Source organism: Crocuta crocuta, unplaced genomic scaffold (assembly GCF_008692635.1).
Source record: "Crocuta crocuta isolate KB4526 unplaced genomic scaffold, BGI_CrCroc_1.0 scaffold551, whole genome shotgun sequence".
Classification (NCBI taxonomy): domain Eukaryota; kingdom Metazoa; phylum Chordata; class Mammalia; order Carnivora; family Hyaenidae; genus Crocuta; species Crocuta crocuta.
Window position 1 is genome coordinate 2452922 of NW_027530969.1, and position 19711 is coordinate 2472632.

Below are 19711 nucleotides of genomic sequence, written 5' to 3' on the forward strand. Positions count from 1 at the left end.
CTACTTTCCAGGATCATCAAAGCAAGCTCCTGAAGCCTTGAGTGTACCAGAGGATCCTTAATACAAGAGTAGTTTGAGAGATTGTTAGTCTCAAAATTTTACCTGGTAGATCTCCATTCCAGTTTCTGTGCCAAGTCTTCACCTTTGGTACCCTAGGAAGATTATAGGGCACTTAGACACTCCCCCTCTAGCCTTCTAGCCATCAAACGAGTTTGGAGGAAATGAGAAATAGCTCAATATCCACATGTGTGTGTGCACACACACACACACCAAGAGTTCTTGTTGTAATGACTTGTTTTGACATTTGATTTGTTGGGAGTTCTGACAGTTTGAGGTTTGCAGCTTGAATAACTTTCTTTAAAAGTATACTGTGTCTTCACTGACTCTGAATAGACTTTCACTAATGGGTGTGTCTGGGCAGAGTTCAGTCTCTCTGCAGATGGGTATGCCAGACATCATCTATACTACCTAGAACCTAATTGAAATGCTTAGTAGACATTACCTCCCTCAGACTCTGTTTTGGGAAATTCCCTGGATGCAGAAACACTAGAGTTGTCCATTTCATGTGTGCAGGTTTTTCTTAAATTGTGAATCATTCCTTCTTAAAATATAATTAATTGATCCTGTCTTAAAAATCAGCTCAAGAGGTGGGCTTCTTTTGTAACATCGCTCTTGGCGCTTCTCCGGTGAAGAACATATATGAGCTTCTCTTTATCGGCTTTTTTCTCGCCTTTGGATTCCTTGTTGAGGCTGAACTTTGCCAAACAGATAGCTATAGAGAAAAAATTAGAAGCTTTTTGCTGGACTGACTTCTAAGAGTCTTCCTGGTTTTCTAAGAAGCAACCAAAAAAAAAAAAAAAAAAAAAAAAAAAAAAAAAAAAAAAAAAAAAAGAAAAAAAAAAAAAAAAAAAAAAAAAAAAAAGAAAGAAAAAAAGAAAAGAAAAGAAGGACAGAAAGAAAAAAGAAAAAGTAGAGACTGAAAGAAGCAAACTTTCAGCTAATTATCATCTTTTTTTTCCCCTCTGAGCTCAGAGTACTGTTCTTAATTTCCTGACCAGCTTGTGCCCCTCCCCCGCTCCCTCCGAGCATCTGTGGTGGTTTCAAATTGAACTGCATACCTGCTGCTCTGAATTTCCAACATACCATACCAGTTGGTTTGCCAAACAGTGAACTGCCAGCCATCTGCCATCCAAAGTCAGAATTTACATTGTTTCATCTTAAAATAACGCCTCCGGAATAGCAAGCCACTCTATGCATCAGGTTTTAAAATTGACAATCAGCCAGAATTAAAAACAAATACCAAATGGGCATAAAAAAAGAACATGGGGCGGGTGGAGGGGGGGCTGGCATTTGACGGAGAGTTTATTTTTCAGCATTTTTACCTGATTTTCCACCAAAATAGCCATGCCATTTAATTTTATCTGCAACAGCAGGAACTACTTACAGACTGAGAACATTAACTTTTTACTTGCCTGGCTCTAGATGAAGAGGATTAGGACTAGGGGCTGGAGCAGTGGCCCTGGTCTCAGGGAGAATGGATGCCTTCATACTCTCTGGCTGGAAGGAAGGGAGACCTGTCTTATCTTCTTCTTGTCAGGCTTCCTGGTTGCTAGATGAGAAAGCTGAGTTGCACGAAGGTGGGATTCCTGGTCCAAGGTCACATGCTACTTAACAGAAGGATGAAGTCATAAACCCAGAACTCCTGGCTCCCAGGCATATCCTTCTGCCACCTCCTCCCCACCCCCATCTCAACCAGTCATTATGGATGTGGGAGACCCTCTGTCACCCATTAGTTCTTATGTGACTATAGCAGCCTTTCCTGCTTTATTCCCCTGCTGCTTCAGGACAGACAGAAGGGATTTCTACAGGATTTGGAGAACACCTGGGGACCTGTGATGTTGGCCTTGTGGAAAAGCAACCATTGAATCTGGATGGCTTTCCAGAGCAGATGGGCTCAAAGGAGTTTTTTTTTTTTCCAAAGAGAAAAAGAGATTTCGTGTTTCTTTTAGGGAAGCTGTTCCAGGCGAAGGCAGCTTGGGGAGAAGTGTGAAGTTATGAGTGGGCAGAGGAAGCAAAGGGCTCTAAATTTATACCAAAGCCACCTGCCTACACTTTGGCACTCTGTGCCATGGGCATGCCAGCCTGAGCTGAAAAGATGCAAGGAATGTTTACACCTGACCCTGGGCTGAACAGGGCACTGGGTGATGTCTAAGCCAGGCCTCCCAAGCCTCTGGAATTCTGCCTGAGCTAATGGTGGAGATAGTGGCAGGCATCACCCCCATGTGGACTCAGACATCCTGGGATCTAGGTAAGCTGCCTTTCAGTCTAGGTCTTAATGTGAATGTCAGAGATGGGAACTGAGGTCACAGTGCTGGTTAGGTTTGTTTTTTGGCTAGATAGTGGCATCTCCTGGAAGCTTCTCTCAACCCTAGCTAGACCCAGGGTCTCATCTTCCATGTTTCCATAGCCCCCTGCCCAAAGCTCAGACTTACCTACCCCACCAGCCAGTCTTCACTGCTAGGACTATACGTCCTTCCTGTAGACTCCTTGTGGTCAAGAGCCTTCTGACTCATCTTTTGGATCCTGAGCACCACTAGTATATGCTGAACTCATGCTCACTTAATGAATGAGTGAATCAATGAGTTGCTGAGATAATACAGAATGAAATTGGTTGTGTTGACCTCTAAACACAGCCCCACAGTACTTTATCTGTGAAAGCTGCTTTCGATTTACCTAAACTCCTGATTTTGTTGTGTTCCAATTAGCGTTACTGGTATTAGCTACAAGTCACTGAGAGTATACTCATGGGCCAGTCACTTTACCAGGTACCTTATGTATGTTCTTATCCAATATGATTTAATTCCATTTATTAATAATAATCCTGTGAAGTCACTGTTGTCATTATAGAGATGAGCCAACCAAGGGACAGAAGTGTTAATTTTCCCCAAGCCACACCTCAAGTAAGTATCAGAAGCAGATTTGAACCCAGGAGCCCAAGAGACCTCCTTACAGATGAACCCTGTTGCTCTGTATCTGGCATTGATTAGGCCCTTTTGTGCTTCTGCGCCCTGGAGCATTGTTTCTAGTACTGATGACACTTGACATGCCCTGACACCCACAACACACTTGGAAGAGGGAACCTAAGAGGAGAAGGGCCTTGTGAGGAAGGCTTAAGAAAGCACTTCTGTTTTGCTTGAGAAGAAAACAGTGAAGTGAGGTATGAAAATTATATTCAAGATTCTGATAGGCTGTCCTTGGAAGAGATAAAGGGTGTGTTCACTTACCCTGGGGGACAAGAGAGGATTTGGGGGTGAGAGTGGCAATGAGGCAGATGTTGGCTCATCAGAAAGAATTTCCAAGTGAACAAAGTAGCCTGTCTGTAGACTTTCCTTCCCTACAAAAGAGTGAATGCCCCACACGATAAAGTTAGGCAGCAGGATGATGATTTGTCATGAAGCCATAGAAAGGTCCTTTACTGATATGGAGCTTGGTACAAGTGTGTTAAAATGTACATTCCAACCCCAGAATTCCTCAGTTCTGTATTCTTAGTTTAGTACAGTGGTGAAACATGATACAATCATGATTCTGAGTATACAGCACTGTTGATTATGACAATACATTTTTGAAACTTAAAATACTCTTTTGTACAGAGTGGGTCAATTTTAGGCCTCTCCTCCTCCTGCCCTGAAAATCTGATCAGAAGAATCCCAGTTTTGAAAAGACTGAGAAGCTAAAACCAACACCAAATGCAACACTATCATTTGACTTCCTAAAACGTTTTTTCCTTTGCAAAATTGGAAGATGAATGAGTGACCCGTCCCAGGACTATAGGTGTTGATCTGCCTGAGTCCTGGGGGGAACGCTGCAGATAGCACTCAGGAGAAGGGCTGAAGAGAGGCCAAAGCTGCTGTAACAAGGTCTTGCCCATGATTGCTTCTAGTGATAGAACCCTCTAGATGTCAGTTTAAAACCCTCTACCTATATGTACAAATGCTATTTGCAAGATGCACTGTTTTTGATAAAAGATAGAAGCTGTTTTATAAAGCAGTTGTGAAACAGTTTGTACCTGACCCTGAGTTAGAGTCGTTACTAAGGGAACCACAAAGAGAGAGAGATGATATTTGAATGAACCAACAGTTCCAGATTCCCCTGGGCAGAAGGGATGTTTCTCCCCTAAGAAAAGAGTGGAACATCACTTTCTTCCATGTAGTAAAAGGGTTTGTGATGTTTGCTGCCCACAGGTGCTTGTACCTGTCTGTCACTGCTTTTCCCTTCTGCTTGGGAGATGGGCCGGGCAAGTCTGAAAGGCTGTCTAGCCGATGGAATAGCCAGAGAAACAAAGCAAAACTTCCCCTTGGGTTGTGTCTTAGAACTAAGTAAGAAAGTGGAATTCTTATACTTATGGGGGCACAGCTGTGCTATCAAGGGAAGACGTCCCACAGGCGTGTTGAAGCAAAGAGCATGAATTTCAGAAGCTGAAAGAGTGAGTGTCAGAATACAAGCTCAGGGTTTGTAGTGAGTTTGAGATAAATTCTGCATTCAGTTCTGGGGGACAATTATATTAATTAGTAACTGAGTAAGGATGAATAGTTGATGTCAAGTTTGTAATGGTTTGCTACTACTTTATATTAAGTATTAAAAACTAAAGTGGTCTTGTAGATACTGTTGACATGTAGCTCTTTCCATAAAGAGCTTTTTACTCTTTTTTTTTTTAAGGAAGAAAAATAGATTCTCCCTCTTAGCTAAAAAATAGTCTTTTGTAGACAGAATCTTCTTTGAATACAGCAAGACTGTGACACTACTGCCACCTAATGGTAGAGTGCCTTAATTGCAGACCAAGTACCTAAAGAAATGACCAGACAATAAAATTCAAGAGTAAATATAATTACAGCAGACCAAATACAACCTATGGAGACTGGTCTTACATACAGTATATAAATTACTTCCAGAAACAATTAATATAGGGTCATCTTTTGACCTTTGCTTGCCTTTGACTTGTGGTACTTTATTCTTTACAAGTCCATCTGAAATTTAGGCAATGTAAAAGAATTATAGGAATTTATGGTGTATCAAAATTTGATTTTAGAATGAAAACTACTGTTAAAAATGAAGTGTAAAAATAAGTATTAATATGTGCTAATTAATGGTCAGCAATGGTCATTCTATTTATGCATTGCCAATAGCTCAATAATTTCTTTAACTTAGGGCCCATTAATCACAAAGCTGTTTTTTTTTAAACAGTCATAGGAAGAAAATTACATTTGCAAGAATTATTCACATATTTCCAGGTTTAAAATCATCCTTATATAATTCATTAGTGAATAAAAAGGACAGCCATTCACCCATTCCCCTAAGTGATTATGAAACCATGAATTCATAACTGAAGTATCCACACAGGCAAAGTCCCATCATCTAATTCTTGATGGATACCAGGCACATACATTCAATTCTTGTTGAGGAGAAAACATGTTGAGTCCCCAGTAAGGGTAGACAGGGTCTTAAACTTGTGTTAACTGTTTTTGCTTTTTGGTTTAATAACAACCAACATTTGTATCATGTTTAGCAGCTGCAAAATGTTTTCCTGTGTTGTTTCCATGGTCTCAACAACTAGATAATTAGTACCTTTGTTTTGCTGCTGAAAAAAACCATTACATTTCTAGAAATGAAATGACTTGCCCAAGATCATTTAGTCAGTAAGTAGCAAAAGCGGGATGTAAATCTAGATTTTCTAGCTCTAAATTTCAAGCTTCTTCTGTTATATGGCACTATTTTCTATGAGAAGAAGTGTTCCTCAAGATAGAATTCTTCAGTTTCATTACATATGATGGCATAGCATTTGTGTGTTGAGAAATAGCAAGATAGACAAAGAACCATTCAATGTCTGAGGCTTCTGAGAAGAGAGATTTCACATTGAAACCATTAGAAACACTCTTCTTTTAATGAGATATCAGTTGTCATTAATTCATATATTCATCCAATAGTAATTACTGTTAAGAGTAGAAACCTCATCACCTACCCTGTCAACACAGAAAATGAAGGCCAGGCCTACAGTCTGGAAGGGCCCACATTTTGGTGACCTGTAAAATGTCTCTCCCTAAACACTTTTTCTCTTCTTCACCTGCCAGTCCATGTCGGGAAGGAAAAAATATCAGTCCCCTGGCCAAGATAAGAGTTGGGACTCTTCATGACACATGATATCTTCTTCAGTCACAGAATATCAGGGGATGTCATTGCTTGTCACAGTGAAGAACAAGAAGGAAATTGTACTTTGTTAAATGCCTTATGGTTTTTACTTGTGAGGTCTTGTGGGTCAGCCTGTGGATTGGCACGTGGATCTGTTCTCCTGCCAAATGAGCCAGGGAGTGTGGCAACATTTTCTTGAGCAAATATGTGGCCAGGAGAGAAATAAAGGTTCTGGCATTTTGTTCTGAGATGTACCAACACACATAGATGTGTGCACACTCACTGGATAGTCATTAGAAAATGTATCTTAAGTATGATCCAAAGTTCCTCTCCATAATTCTAATCATTTTCTGATTTTGGACCTTCCTAAAAATGAGGATTACTTGTTCACCATCCTAATGCTGCTCTGCCTGGGCATTTCATAATCATCTGGGGATGTTTTCAGTCCGTGCATAGCCCCTGTACCCTCTCTGCAACCTGAGAAACAGAGCTCTCTGTGTCATGATAGGTGGCTGATAAAAACTTAATTCACTGGTTATTTTTAGGGTATATTATTTTGGGACAAGATCAGGAAGGAGATAAATACCAGAAGGCGCTTGAAAGTCAGAAAGGAAGTAATTTGCCATGTCAGCCGTTAGAGGTGGTGCAGGATTTAAGACTGGGGAAGCACATACATTATGGAGGACATCTGCTTTGGTGAGCTGTCCTCCATGTTAGACAGAGGAGGAATGTCATCAGTTCCCAAACCCCTCTGCTGGCCCTCACCTCATTTCCCAATTTCCCTGACCCTACACGTGATGAACGCAGCATTGGCACAAGACTTCCCCCAGATGGTCCCTACACTTTGGGAGTGACACAATTGTCTGTGTCTTGTCCTCAGCATTTTGCCTAAACAAAGTAAACAGCAGCAAAGAGATATATTCCTACCAGTTGGGAAGGGAGAAAAGGATATTGGTCCCATGGCCATGATAGAGTTTGGGCGCCCCAGCATGGCACATAAGGTTGTACACAATTTGCCAGGTTACCTTTTCTCTGCCAACCCCTCTTAACCCCACCGCAAGCTTCTTTGTTCCCTTCGATCCTTCTGCGCCTCTGCACATGGGGTTTCTTCTATCTTCGGAGGGCTCTGTGAGCTGTTCTCATCCAGGCGGTGGTTCCTACCACCTTTCACCTCCAGCTCTGCTTGGGGCTTTCTCACTGGGTGTCATTGGCCCTGCTGGGCAGCCACTGCCATATGAGCCAGAGGGGTCCAATTAGGAATTAAGAAATAGACTATTACAATCACAGGCCTCATTGAGCTGAAAGTGTTTAGAGTAATTTTCCAAGTGAACTCCACAGAGATTATCTTCACCACGCTTGCAAATAAGATAAACAGATTCCTTAGGCATTTGTAGTGCTTTGCAGCTGTAACATGCTTGTACGTATACCACTATATTTTCCTCCTTGCAGTAATGTTATGAAGTAAGTAGGACAAGTGCTATTTTCCCCTATTTCTAGGTAACTAAACTGAATCCCAGAGAATCTGACTCAGACATCCACTGTGTTCCTAGTGACAGAAATGATCCAGTCGACATGAATCTACCCCTACCTCCCTCTCTCTTGGATGTGAACAAAGGGAGCAAACCTATAATTAGACAAAGCTAAGTTATGAAAAACCGTAACGAATAACACTGAACGATGTGAAACAGACTATAAGGCACTACAGGAATTTGTAAGAGATGGTTGGAATAGGCAGGGAATAATAATTAAAATAGCTGCCATTTATGAGGGTTTAAAAGTTGAGGTAGACAACTAGAACTGGCTTAGACTCCTTTAAAATTAAAAATGAGATTTCCTATAAAGGTTAACTATGTACCAAGCACTGTGCTAAGTGCATGTTTGCAAACATGGTCTTATTTAGAAACCCCCATCCAGTCCATGAGGCACTTACTATTGTTATTTTCTAAATAGTCAATGGAGGACTGGAAAGGATAGGTGGATTGTCCACAATCAGCTGGTTAGCCGGGAGCTGGGTATGAAGCTAGGACTACCTGACTGTGCTGTGACAGGGCTCTGTGCGGCTGCCTTGGTGAGCTTCATGGAGGAAGTAGGGCTGGATCTGGCCCTTGGCTGAAGTTGAGATAGGCTTTTCTAGGGAGGGGAGGCGGGATGCTACAGGAAGGGAGCCAGTAAGACAGGAGGTATAGGGGCAAGACATATGCAGTTTGTGGAACTCTGGGAACACCAGGAGAGAAGGCAGATGTCAAGGGGCTGTGGCGATCAAGTGGGAAGCAGTGAGAATCGGTCAGATTGTGGTGGGCCCTCATAGTCAGATGGAGGAGTGTGGGCCTGATGGGATAGGCCACGGAGGCTGTGGAGGGTTTTGAGCAGGTACAGGGCATGAGGAGGGGGTGTGTCTAAGGGCCACTGAAGTGCAGCCTTGGTTGTGGGGTCAGTCTTGTAGCCACTGGCTTTCAGAATCCACAGAAAGACCCTGGGCCATACCTGAGAGCAGGTGCATGACTCTTGTCACCTTAGCATCCTTGGCCGTGATGTTTGCCCTCCCCCGGCACACCGCACCCCCTGTTCCTGGCTTATCTGCAAACACAGGGAACAGCAGTGGAGACGTTTCCCCTGCTATTAGGCTGATTGATGGAGAAGTCAAGCTTCCTTCTGTTCAGTGCGGGTGAGCTGATGGGCTTTTGTTCTCCAGGCCAAATTCCTAGGATCCTTTTGGTCCCAGAACACTTTGCCTGTGAGTTTGTGATAAGAAAGTACAGAAGTGATCTCACAGAATATAATTTAGGGATTATGGATAGGTATAGTATAGGGGGAAATAGCGATTCTCCTAAATTCAGGGCCTTTGTGGTATGGGATCGGTTGGCTGCCTCCGTGGGAGTGGGAAGACCCCGGCATCTCTGATGCTCTGTGTCAGAAATGAAATAAAAGCAACTGCTCATGTCCGTATTCTGTGTCCCAGGACACAGACTGGGTGTTTACATATGTGTCTTACAGAACACTATGAGGAGGGTCTTGTGTGTCTGATTTACTAGATTAAGTCTCAGAAATATTAAATCACTTGCCCCAGGTCTTATAGCTGGTAAATGACAAGTGAAAGTACAGTGTAGGTCTTTCTGTGCCTCTTCCCACTGTACATCGGCAGGAAAAGGATCACGGAGATATAGTTGGCTGGGTCAGGGATCCTTGCTTGGAAACATTCAGAGAGGTTAACCATTTAGTTGGCGTTTCTCCCTCCATTTTATCTTTGAGATTGCTTGTATATTTGAACAGACAAAAGACTTAGGAATTGGTTTGTATAGACACATATCTGCTCCACTTTCTGCTTTTTTCTCTCTTTCTGGTATCTTCCCGCCTCACCCTCCACAATAAATTTAGAAAAAAAAAAAAAATAGCCAGCTGGGGTGCCTGAGTGGCTCAGTTGGTTAAGCATCCCACTTCGGCTCAGGTCATGATCTCGTGGCTTGTGAGTTCGAGCCCCGCGTCAGGCTCTGTGCTAACAGCTCAGAGCCAGGAACCTGCTTCAGATTCTGTCTCCATCTCTCTCTGCCCTCCCCTGCTCATGCACTGTCTCTTTCTCTCTCTTTCAAATATAAATAAACATTAAAAAAATTTTTAAAGACAAAAATAAAACTAGCATCAGCTCTGTAGCAGTCTAACTTAACTTATTGTTAACCTTAACCCAATCCGGAGTTACTGGCATGGACACCACATACGCTTGTGTGGGATGGATCTTCGGCCCTTGAGGTGGGTGAGAAGCTCCATCTCTGAGACACTAGCACACATTAATTTATATGCTTATGTGTTTCTCTGAACACCCCAGTGGGATGGCATTTTGTGGAGCCAGAGACTCTGTGGGTACGTCAGTAGAAATAGGACATGTTTGGGGAAGCAGAGACTGAGGGCAAACCACACATTCTTAACAGCAAAACAGCAACAGGGAGTCAGGATTAATGGGCGATGCCCATCAACCAGCAGCAGGTCCTTCGGCTTTGGATTTTTCAGATTGGCAGCCTGTTGGTAACTCGGGCATCAGGCTTGCTTCTGTCTCTGCCTGTGGGAGGCTGCATCGTTAATGGGAACAGGGGAACCCACAGGTCAACCATGGAGGCGTCTGCTACCCCTCAAAGACCAACAGCAAGCTGGGCGTTGGGAGGCAAATCTGAGTCCTCAGGACTTCTACAAATGTTTGGTCAGATCATTCCTGTGCTTTGCCACTGCAGGAGGGAATTTCCCCTCACTTCTTTGCATAGGAGTGGAGTTCGGTCAACAAAATCAGCATTCTATAGGAAGTTTCAGTGTGGATTTTCAGATGGGCATGGTTATTAACATGGGCTCCTACTTAGTAATAGTGTCCCCCTACCCATCAGATTAAGGCCATACTTCTAAAGGGCCCTGGAATGATCGTGTCTTTCTGGAACTTGACTTGATTTGTTCAGGGTTCTGTTAGTGACATCCCTTTCTGGGTTGCAGACTTACACTTCTGGTTGTCTCAGCAGCCCATTGGTGCTTAGCAGACAGATAATCTATTCCTTTAACTGAATCATTTGGCCAAGATAGGGTAACTTGTACGCATATGATATATTCCTTAGGGCATTGACCTATCTGGCATGGTTTGGGGGATCCTCATAGCCCTCACTACTATAATCCGACCAGAAACAAGAAAAATGACGTGGCTTGCTTAATGGCAAGGCACCTTCAGGACTGTACCTACCTTTCTACTCAGGTATGTAACCAGGGGCAGTATAGCAATGATAGTATCATGAGTTCTGCTGTCACATGGTCTGGGTTCAAATCTCTGCTGGGCCACTTGGTATGTGCTCTTCAGTATCACACGTTCCTTCTCTACTCGGCCTAACTTTCCCAGTCTGTAAAACAAGGACAACTGTAGCACCTGCCTTCTAGGGTTTGGTAAGCAATATATAAATTATTCCATGTAAATTACAGAAGAACAGCCTGATACACAGTAAGTACTAAATGCATAGTAGCTATTATGAAGCACTTCAAACCCCAAGGAAATCCTATTTTTCACTGTATTGGAACTTTTAAACCAGTTTTAGCTTTATACCAACTTTGAGGTTAGAGTTGTCACTCATAACTACCAGCATTCTGTGCTTGTAAACAATGAACTGGAATAGGCTAAGTGCTGAATATATAAAGACAAATAGTCAAAAGTCCTTTTCCTTAAGGATACCATATTCTAGTGGAAGCAGATATTCCTGGGGAGCCACAAGTAATATGGAGGTGCCTTCTTCACTGTATCATTCCACATATGTTTTTAAAAAAAGACTTCTCTGAAACTTTGAAAAAGAAGAAGGATGTGGGGCTCAAGAGGACTGTATCTAAGCTCAAATTTATTCACTGTGAGACCTTGGGTAAGCCATTTAAGCTTTCTGGATCTGACTCGCGTTCCTCATCTGTAAAATGGGGCTACAAAGATAAGTCTTAACTTACAATGACAGTTCATGTTATGCAGCTGTGTGAAAAGTCCATGGTGATCCATCTTACTGAAAGTAATGATCACAAGGTTGGTTTTTGGGAATAATTCACCTGCTATACAGGTGGACCCAGCCAGAGGGTAAAAACCAGGCCAGTTTGCCTGCATGGTTTTACATTAATTACATTTGACATTCTTGGCTGGCAAAATCCCAAACCTGAAGGTGGCCTGAATCCCCTTTAAGGAGATTTCTGCCAGTATCTATGTGGGGCCTCTGATTTGAAGCACAGTTTGACCTATTAAGAACCAGATTCTCTGATAATACCAGTAGCAATGTTTTCCATTAGCAGATATTGATTCTTTGTTCACTTCAGCAAAAGTTTATTACAATAACAGTAAAGGACTCTGTTAGAAGGCATGGCTTCTCTGTATCCTTTGGATGGGTGAAAAAAGGAGATAGGGGGCGTATGAGGTAAAGAATGAAGATATTTTTACCCAGAAATGTACTCCGCACTTGCGACCTTTTGGGTTTGCATCTACCCAGCAAGATATGGTACCAAAATGTCTCATGGAGACCACTGGAGGCCTGTGAACTGGAGCTAGGGGACAGCAGGCAATGTGCGCCTTTCAGAACACTGGGCCAACTGATTTCAGGCTCTGAAATCAGATTTGAGCCTCTGCTGAGTCTCTCTGGGTGGCTTTAATTATGGCAAGTTCACAGGGCAAACTCCTGCTGCCAAAACGCCTTTTCAAAGGAGGATCATGAATACCAAAGTGCTGGGTGAGGAGGGGGTTTGGAGTCTCCCAAGGGCCAACCAGCTGGGCACCGCTTAGCATGGACCCCAGGAAGAAGTTTACTGGCAGCGCTGCCACTTGTGGTCCAGGAGGGTCTCAGTTTGAACTTGGGCAGTGGCAGCATGCATGTGACCCCCACACTGGGAGTGCTGGCCCCAGCACAGAAGCTTCTAATCAGCAACACCTGCTCGGGGTGAAAGGCTGTGGGTGGCTGGGCCAACAGATATCTTTATCCGTGACTGAACGTTGGCAGAGGAGCTCCACTGGTTTTTGAGAGCACAGAGCATAATGGGAGAGAAAGAGCTATGGCTCAGGAACCAGGAACCCTGGGTTCTAGTTTCAGATCTGCCAGTAGTCAGCTGCATGGTTTTCTACTCTGGGGGCCTTGGTTTCTTCCTGTATGAAAGCCGGCAGGGGGGGTGGATCACTCATGGGCCCTGATGTTGTGAAGCCCCATGTTCTGGATTCTAGGGGACTGCAGAGAAGAGCAGAGGTGGAAAAGCAGTCACCCAGTGAGATTCCTTACACAGGCAGCTGCCTTAAAGGAGTATCCACTAGGGAGCCGTGTAGTCAGACACCATGGCACCCCTGGAAACAAGGAGGGGCTAGCACCTCACCCATCTTACAGAGTCTCTCCGTCTCTGTAAGCCATGAGGGGTTTTCTGATGAGGGCGACAACCCCGGAGACCTCACCATATTACCTCCTGACATCCACCTCAGCAGCTCAAGGTTCATACTTGCATAGAGACCACACACAAGCCCAGTGATTCTCAAAGTATGGGCCCAATGACACGAGCATCATTTGGAAACTTATTAAAAATTCAAATTCTTCTTCTTAAAGGTTTATTTATTTTGAGAGGGGTTATGGGGCAGGGCAAGATGGAGAGAGAGAGAGAGAGAGAGAGAGAGAGAGAATCCCAAGCAGGCTCTGCACTGTCAGCAGAGCTCGATGTGGGGCTCAAAGCCACAACTGTGAGATTATGACCTGAGCTGAAACCAAGGGTTGGATGCTTAACCAACTAAGCCACCCCTAAAAATGCAAATTCTTGGGCCCTACCCCAGACCTACAGATTCAGAAACCCTGGGGATGGGCCAAGCAATCAGTTTAACAAGCCCTATAAGCTATCCCAGGCAGGCCGAAATTAGATTACTGCTGTACCAGCCCAATCCTGTAGTTCAAGAACCATTGTGTGTGTGTGTGTGTGTGTGTGTGTGTGTGTGTGTGTGTGTGTGTGTGTGTTATATAAAACTGGATTGTAATACTAAGACAATGCCATAACAGTAAAGGTACTTTGAAAAATTATCCACAGCCCCCTGCACCACTGTTTTTATCTTTCCGAGCTTTCTTTTGCCTTTGTCCATTTGCCTACATCATTTTTACATAGAAGACATTATATAGAGTCTTTTTCGTGCTAGACTTTTTTTACAACATTATTAGTGCTTTTTCCCCACATTACTTTGTAACCTTCATACTTGTCATTTTCTGTGAGTGCAAAACACTTCCTTCATATGACTGGCTTTACATGCTTGACCACCTGTCCCTAGACATTTGGCGACTTACTGCCTTCCACTATTGGAGAAGCTGCCTGCCTGTCCAGGGGCAAGTCAGCTTCGGGGACATTGCACTTGACCTCCTGTTAGCTCAACATCTGACCTTCCTGTAAGTCCTCTACATGAGGTTATCGGAAAAAGGCTACTTAGTGGAAAAAGCAACAAGAAACCCAGAACAGATACTAAATCTGCAGTGATGTATCACGACGGCAAGATCCCTGTTCTCCGAGTTTTGTTAACCAGAGTAGCTTCTCATTTCACTCACAGGTGGCATCAGCACAGGGGGCATGGTGTGGGGGTGGGGATGGGAGCTTCCCCTGCTCTGACGGGCTAGAAGCCTGTGGCCTTGCCCTGTGCCAGGCCTGCTGTCGGTCATTTCCTGACCATCCTGGTCCCCAGCAGGAAGGCCCCTCCTTCTTTCTCGAGCTGCCTCCACCTTCTCCCTCTCCCACACCTGTGCGCTTTCTTGTCTTCTTGCTCCCAGCCTGGCATAGTCCTTTGGGAGTCCAAAACACTTGATCTTGATTGGCATGACCCCTAGTGATATTCCCTTTGTTGTGCAAACCCACTGATCATTCTTGGGCCATATAAATAACACTATCTTTTAAAAGTGATTTTGTTAGGATAAATCTGTGGATGTGGGATTGCCAGGTCTAAGAGTAATCCTCAGTGTATCTTATGTGACTTTAGCTGTTCTGTGAGTGCCAGGCTCCATTTATGTCCAGTCTGTGGCTGTGCGTTGATCCTCATGACATAACAAAGTAGGTTCTTTCTTATTTGGCTCACAGATTACAAACTGAACTCAGATGCCTAGAAGGGGCAGGCTGGTACCATAATTATTGACTGGGCCAGGCCAAAGTAGAGGGCAGGCCTATAAGGAACTGGAGAGCCCACCCAACCTGAAAGCATTCATGCGCAATGGGGGGAGAAAAGTTCAGTGAAAAAAGACACATGATGGAGAGCGTGGGTTTCAACCTTGATTTTGGTCTCTCTCTTTGACTTCATCTACCTTGCATCTCCCAGCATGTTCCAGGCACACCTGGTCCACACTTGCTCTTGCCAGCTTTGGGTTCTTTTGGGCCTTATTTCCCTGCTTAGAATGTGTCCTTCCCCTTTGTCTATGGATATGACTCCTCATGATTTAAGATTCAGAAGGGTCACCTCCTGCCAGAAGCGTTTCCAGAACAACATCTACAGGATTCGGAGGAGGCCTGGCCTTTTGCATGGGCAACTGGAGAAAACACTCCCTGCACTATGTGTGGAAGGACAGGCCACAGGGCATGACCCTCACTTCCCTTTGATGGCATCGTTAGTATTCAATTTTGGAATTGCTTTCTTTAAGGCTATTCCAAGGGATCTATATAATACACTGATGGCGTGACCCTTTCTTGTGCATCTATCCCGGTTAGCCTATGCTGGTTGAAATGCCATGGATTCTGGACCCTTCTAGGGTCAGCCTAGGATGGGAAAATGCAATTACATGTGGCTTACATTTCCTTCCTTTTCTAGACTGAAGACTGTGTGGGTTTTTTTGGTTGGGTTTTTTTTTTTCATCTCTGTCTCCAGAAACCAATAAGATGCTTGGCCCACAACATGTACTAGGTAATTTTTTGTTTGGATGGATGGATGTCCTTTATCTGCCTGCCCCATGACCCTGAAAGGATGCTGGGTCTGCATTTCTTCCCAAACTCTCCCTTTGTTCTCCTTTCTTCCCACCTCCCTCTGGCCCATGCTCATCTTCCAACTTTACTTTGGTGTCATTATTTTTCTCCCTCTTCCATTTTCCCTTGGATCCACCTCTTCCTAACATAGAGCAGCCTATTCCCTACCTCCTTTAGCTTTTTTTGCCCTGACCAAATAAATCATCAGCAGGTGTTTTATTTAGGGCTCCTTTCCAAAGCCTCAGAAAGGACGTGGCCTGAGTTACAGAATTCCTGGAACATTTCAGAAGATCTGGGAGGAAGGGGGCCATGAGGCTTCCATCCTGGAGCTGGGTCTCACACTGGTCCCTCCCCAGAGAGTTTCCATCACCCTTTTTCGTATTGGAGATAGGCCCGTGGGCTGTCCTGGAGGCCAAGCTGGTAGGTGGGAACATGCTTGCTCCCACCCCTGGGGTTAGACACTGTAGGTTCTGGCATTCTTTCTGCAGTTGCTAATTGAACCACCAAGGGGAATACTTGCCCCACCCTCCCTGTAATGATCAGGGTACTAGATTCTGTTCTACTTGCAGTGTTGCAGAGGTAGGGCAGACCCTCAGGAAAGTAATGGGACCTATGCTTTTCCTTCGAGATCTAGGAACTGTGTCAGAGAGCCCTGAAAATAGGACTATCCCCAGGATCTGGAAAAATCACCCTGGGTTGATCTGCTCCCTGCCTCACCTCAGGTACTGGCACTGTTGTGATCCTAGATGCCCAAGGACAGACCTGCAGGGCCCAGATCACCAATAGGTTACTGAAGAAGTAAATGTAATTGGAGAATAGTAATGTTGAGAGCCACTTCATTCTGTAAGGTAGGGGTCTCCCTTCCCACACTATAGTTGAGGAAATTCAGGCCCAACAAGTTTAAGTGGCCTGTAGTGACCACTAGACTAGGACAAGGATTGTTGTGTATTACTTGGTTGTGGATTTTTATTTTCACTTCAACAGATGGAGCGGCCTCTTTCCCTTCCTTTGGCTGCTTCTACAAGTCACTGAACACTGCCAGCAATCAGGAGCCTTTAGACTAAGAGATACCTCTGCTCCTATGCATCCCCTCCCCTGTGTTGTGGTTCTCCTGGGTCTTTAGGCCAAGAGTCCAGGGCCATGCCTTCCTTACTCTTTATTCCTTGACCCACACTGGGTTTGAGGAGATGCTTGTCACCAAAGTCTCCTATGAACTGCTTTTAGTGCCAAGACCCATCAGTAGCAACTGACATAGAGGCTCAGCTTGACCTGGGAGGGGGTGCATCTTGAGTGTCTGATTTGCAAAATGACCAGAGGCTGTCATTCTACACCTGCTTCTCATTTGGAGACCTGGATTTGTGAAGGTGGTGCCAGGAGAGGGCTTTGCCAGAGCATCTCATGAAAATCTGGCCAACGGGCCTTTGGGGGCCACTAGCCACAGCTTCATGTGGCAAACATCTCAGCTCTTTTTTCATATTTGGAAGCTGGCAGAAGTCTTGAGGGGTCATTCAAGGGCTGGAATGATATTTCTTCTCTTTAAGTGGACACACCCTCCCAGTCATAGAAGGACAAAGCCATGCTTGGAAGAGGTCCAACTCTGCCACCAATGAGCTGTTAGTGCAGACTGACTGACTTCCCTGTTCCTACCCACCTTAGATCCCACTTCCCTCCCTTCCCAACCAACCCCCTTGTAGGTATTCAGCTTCCTAAATACGTTTTCCTTCTTTAGAACTGCCATCTTCTCCTGAGCTGCTGGGTATGAGAATAGAATTCTCAGACCATCCCTTTCTGAAAAGAGGAGAGGTGTGGAGCTTTTCAATCAATTAAGAAAACCTAGTTCAGTCACCTGTCCTTTGAGGCAGAATAGTCGAGGCCTGAGGATGGCCGGGTCAGGACTATCTAGGGAAGGGTGCTTGCCAGTTCTGCTGCCATCTGGGATACAAGAGGGCTGCAGGGAATGAGGGTGGGGTTCAGGCCTCAGCAGGTTTGCTTCTGTGCTGTGGGTAAAGGGAAGCTCAGAATGACAGGTAGGGTGAATGGGGTCCTATGATGGAAAAGGGTTCTGGTTCATCTCACACAGGATCAATTTTTTTTTCAATTGACGTATATCTGACAATTAGGAATTGTATGCATTTAAGGTGTACATTTGATGATTTGATCTACATGTATACACTATGAAATGATCACCATATTCAAGCTGATTTACATATTCATCTCTTCAGATAGTTACCACTGTAGTGTGTGTGTGTGTGTGTGTGTGTGTAAAAGAGAGAGAGACAGAGAGAGAGAGAGCAGGGTTTGTGGTCTATTCTAACTCAAGAAGCTCCTGGGGTCTACTGAAGCAATACCAATTTGGTTCTTGTTGCTTAAAAGGTCCCTGAAACACTTCAGCAAAATTATAGCTCCTTAATTTAGCTGCCTGTCAGTTATTTTTTTCCAGGTGGTTTAGGGTTGACAGGGAGTTTGACATTTGCAAGAATGTTTTGGAAACTGTTTCAGACACCTTGAAATCAAAAGGAATATAAAGTGCATTATTCCAGGAAGCATGATTGGAATTATTCTGGCCACCCCAAGTCATACTTCTCTTCTTTCAGTAATCTTTTCAGACAAAATCCAGTGATGGGTTGTAAAATTGCAGGCTACTTTTACCTGGTTGCCTTTGTGAATTTCCTTGCTGATCACTGTCACCCTCATTTTGATAACTTCTGCTTTATTTATGCATGACTAAGGACAGGCATTTCTATTTTGTTTGTTAGAGCACTGTAGGGTGTTATAGATGGGAAGAACTTTAGGGACCTTCTGCATTTACTGACCCCAACTCCTTTCCCAGGGGTGTGGAGAGCAGGGAATGTGTGTTCATGTGATTGATGCCTGCAGAGCTGAGATCCACCCCCAAATCAATGACTCTAGACCACCCATGTTTCATGAAGCTACACATTAAAATGCTAACTGTGACATTTACCTGCCAGTTTAGGACAGCTATAAACCCAGAGCTCGTGCCTTAAATTTGGAAGTGCTTGACATGTAGGGCCGTGTCACCCTGGAGAACTATGTGACAACTCCTGTGCCATTGTGAATGGGAGAAGTAGTAGCAGCCTGCTTTACTCCACCCAGAGGCTCTTCCTCTGCCACAACCTGCTTGCTGTGACTCCTGCAAATCAGTTCAAAAACGATACCAGGCATCCTGCCACCCACTCTGGGAATCCAAAGACAGAAAAGCCAGAAACCCTGCCCTCCGAAAAATGATAGTACAAGGTGATAAACACCCTAGTGATGGTCAGTGTAGCCTCTCAAGATAGTCTCTGCAGAATTGACTTCTTTGTCTAGGTGGTGAGGTTCTCAAGTCTGGCTGCTCACTGAGGTCACCTATGGGGTTTAAAACACTTCCTCCTCACTCCCCCACTTCTATTCTGATGTTTAACTACCTAGTCTGAGGAGTGAGCCAGACATAAGCGCCTTTTTTTTTTTTTAGAAGCTTCCAGGTATGTTCAGGATGCAACCAAGATTGATTACTGGAAGAAGAGTTTATTCAAGAGTGGCCACTATGTAGCAGGGAAGAGAGACAGGAAATACAAATACAAATACAACAGGAAAAATAGGGATTTATAGCTAAGGAGCCTGGTGGGGGTCAGTGCATGGAAAATGACTAGGATGGAACATCATGGGTAAATGCACCCATGCACCCAGTAGGATTCTTGCTGAAGGCAGGTCAGGGCAATCAGACATCTCTTAGGCGGTGGTGGGGAATGAGGAACCCCATCAGTTATTGAGAGTGATCAGATATTGAGGGTAGGGGTTCCAGTTGAACTCTCTTAGCATGGTTCTTGCTAAAATAGGGCAAATAGAGATGAATACAAGAAGTCCAAAAGCCAGGCCTAGCTAAGGGGAGTTCATAGCAGCCCAACTTGAGTTTGCTCGAGAAGAGAATCTATCAGAAGGGTGGGTGGCACATCGCAGGTAGAAGGTGCCAGGTGGGGGTAAGAGGTGGGGGGGGTAGGAGATGTGACAAGATGGATTTGATTTATAACTGGGGCAGGGTAGGGCAGGGGGTGAGAAGATCAGGTCTGCAATTGTAAAAGGCTATTCT

General features: G+C 44.4%; 1 protein-coding gene across 5 annotated transcripts in view; it reads left to right on the forward strand.

Annotated features, from left to right (window-relative positions):
• MSRA (methionine sulfoxide reductase A) overlaps positions 1-19711 on the forward strand; it is a 445744-nt gene that overhangs the window by 385540 nt on the left and 40493 nt on the right. The window lies entirely within an intron of this gene.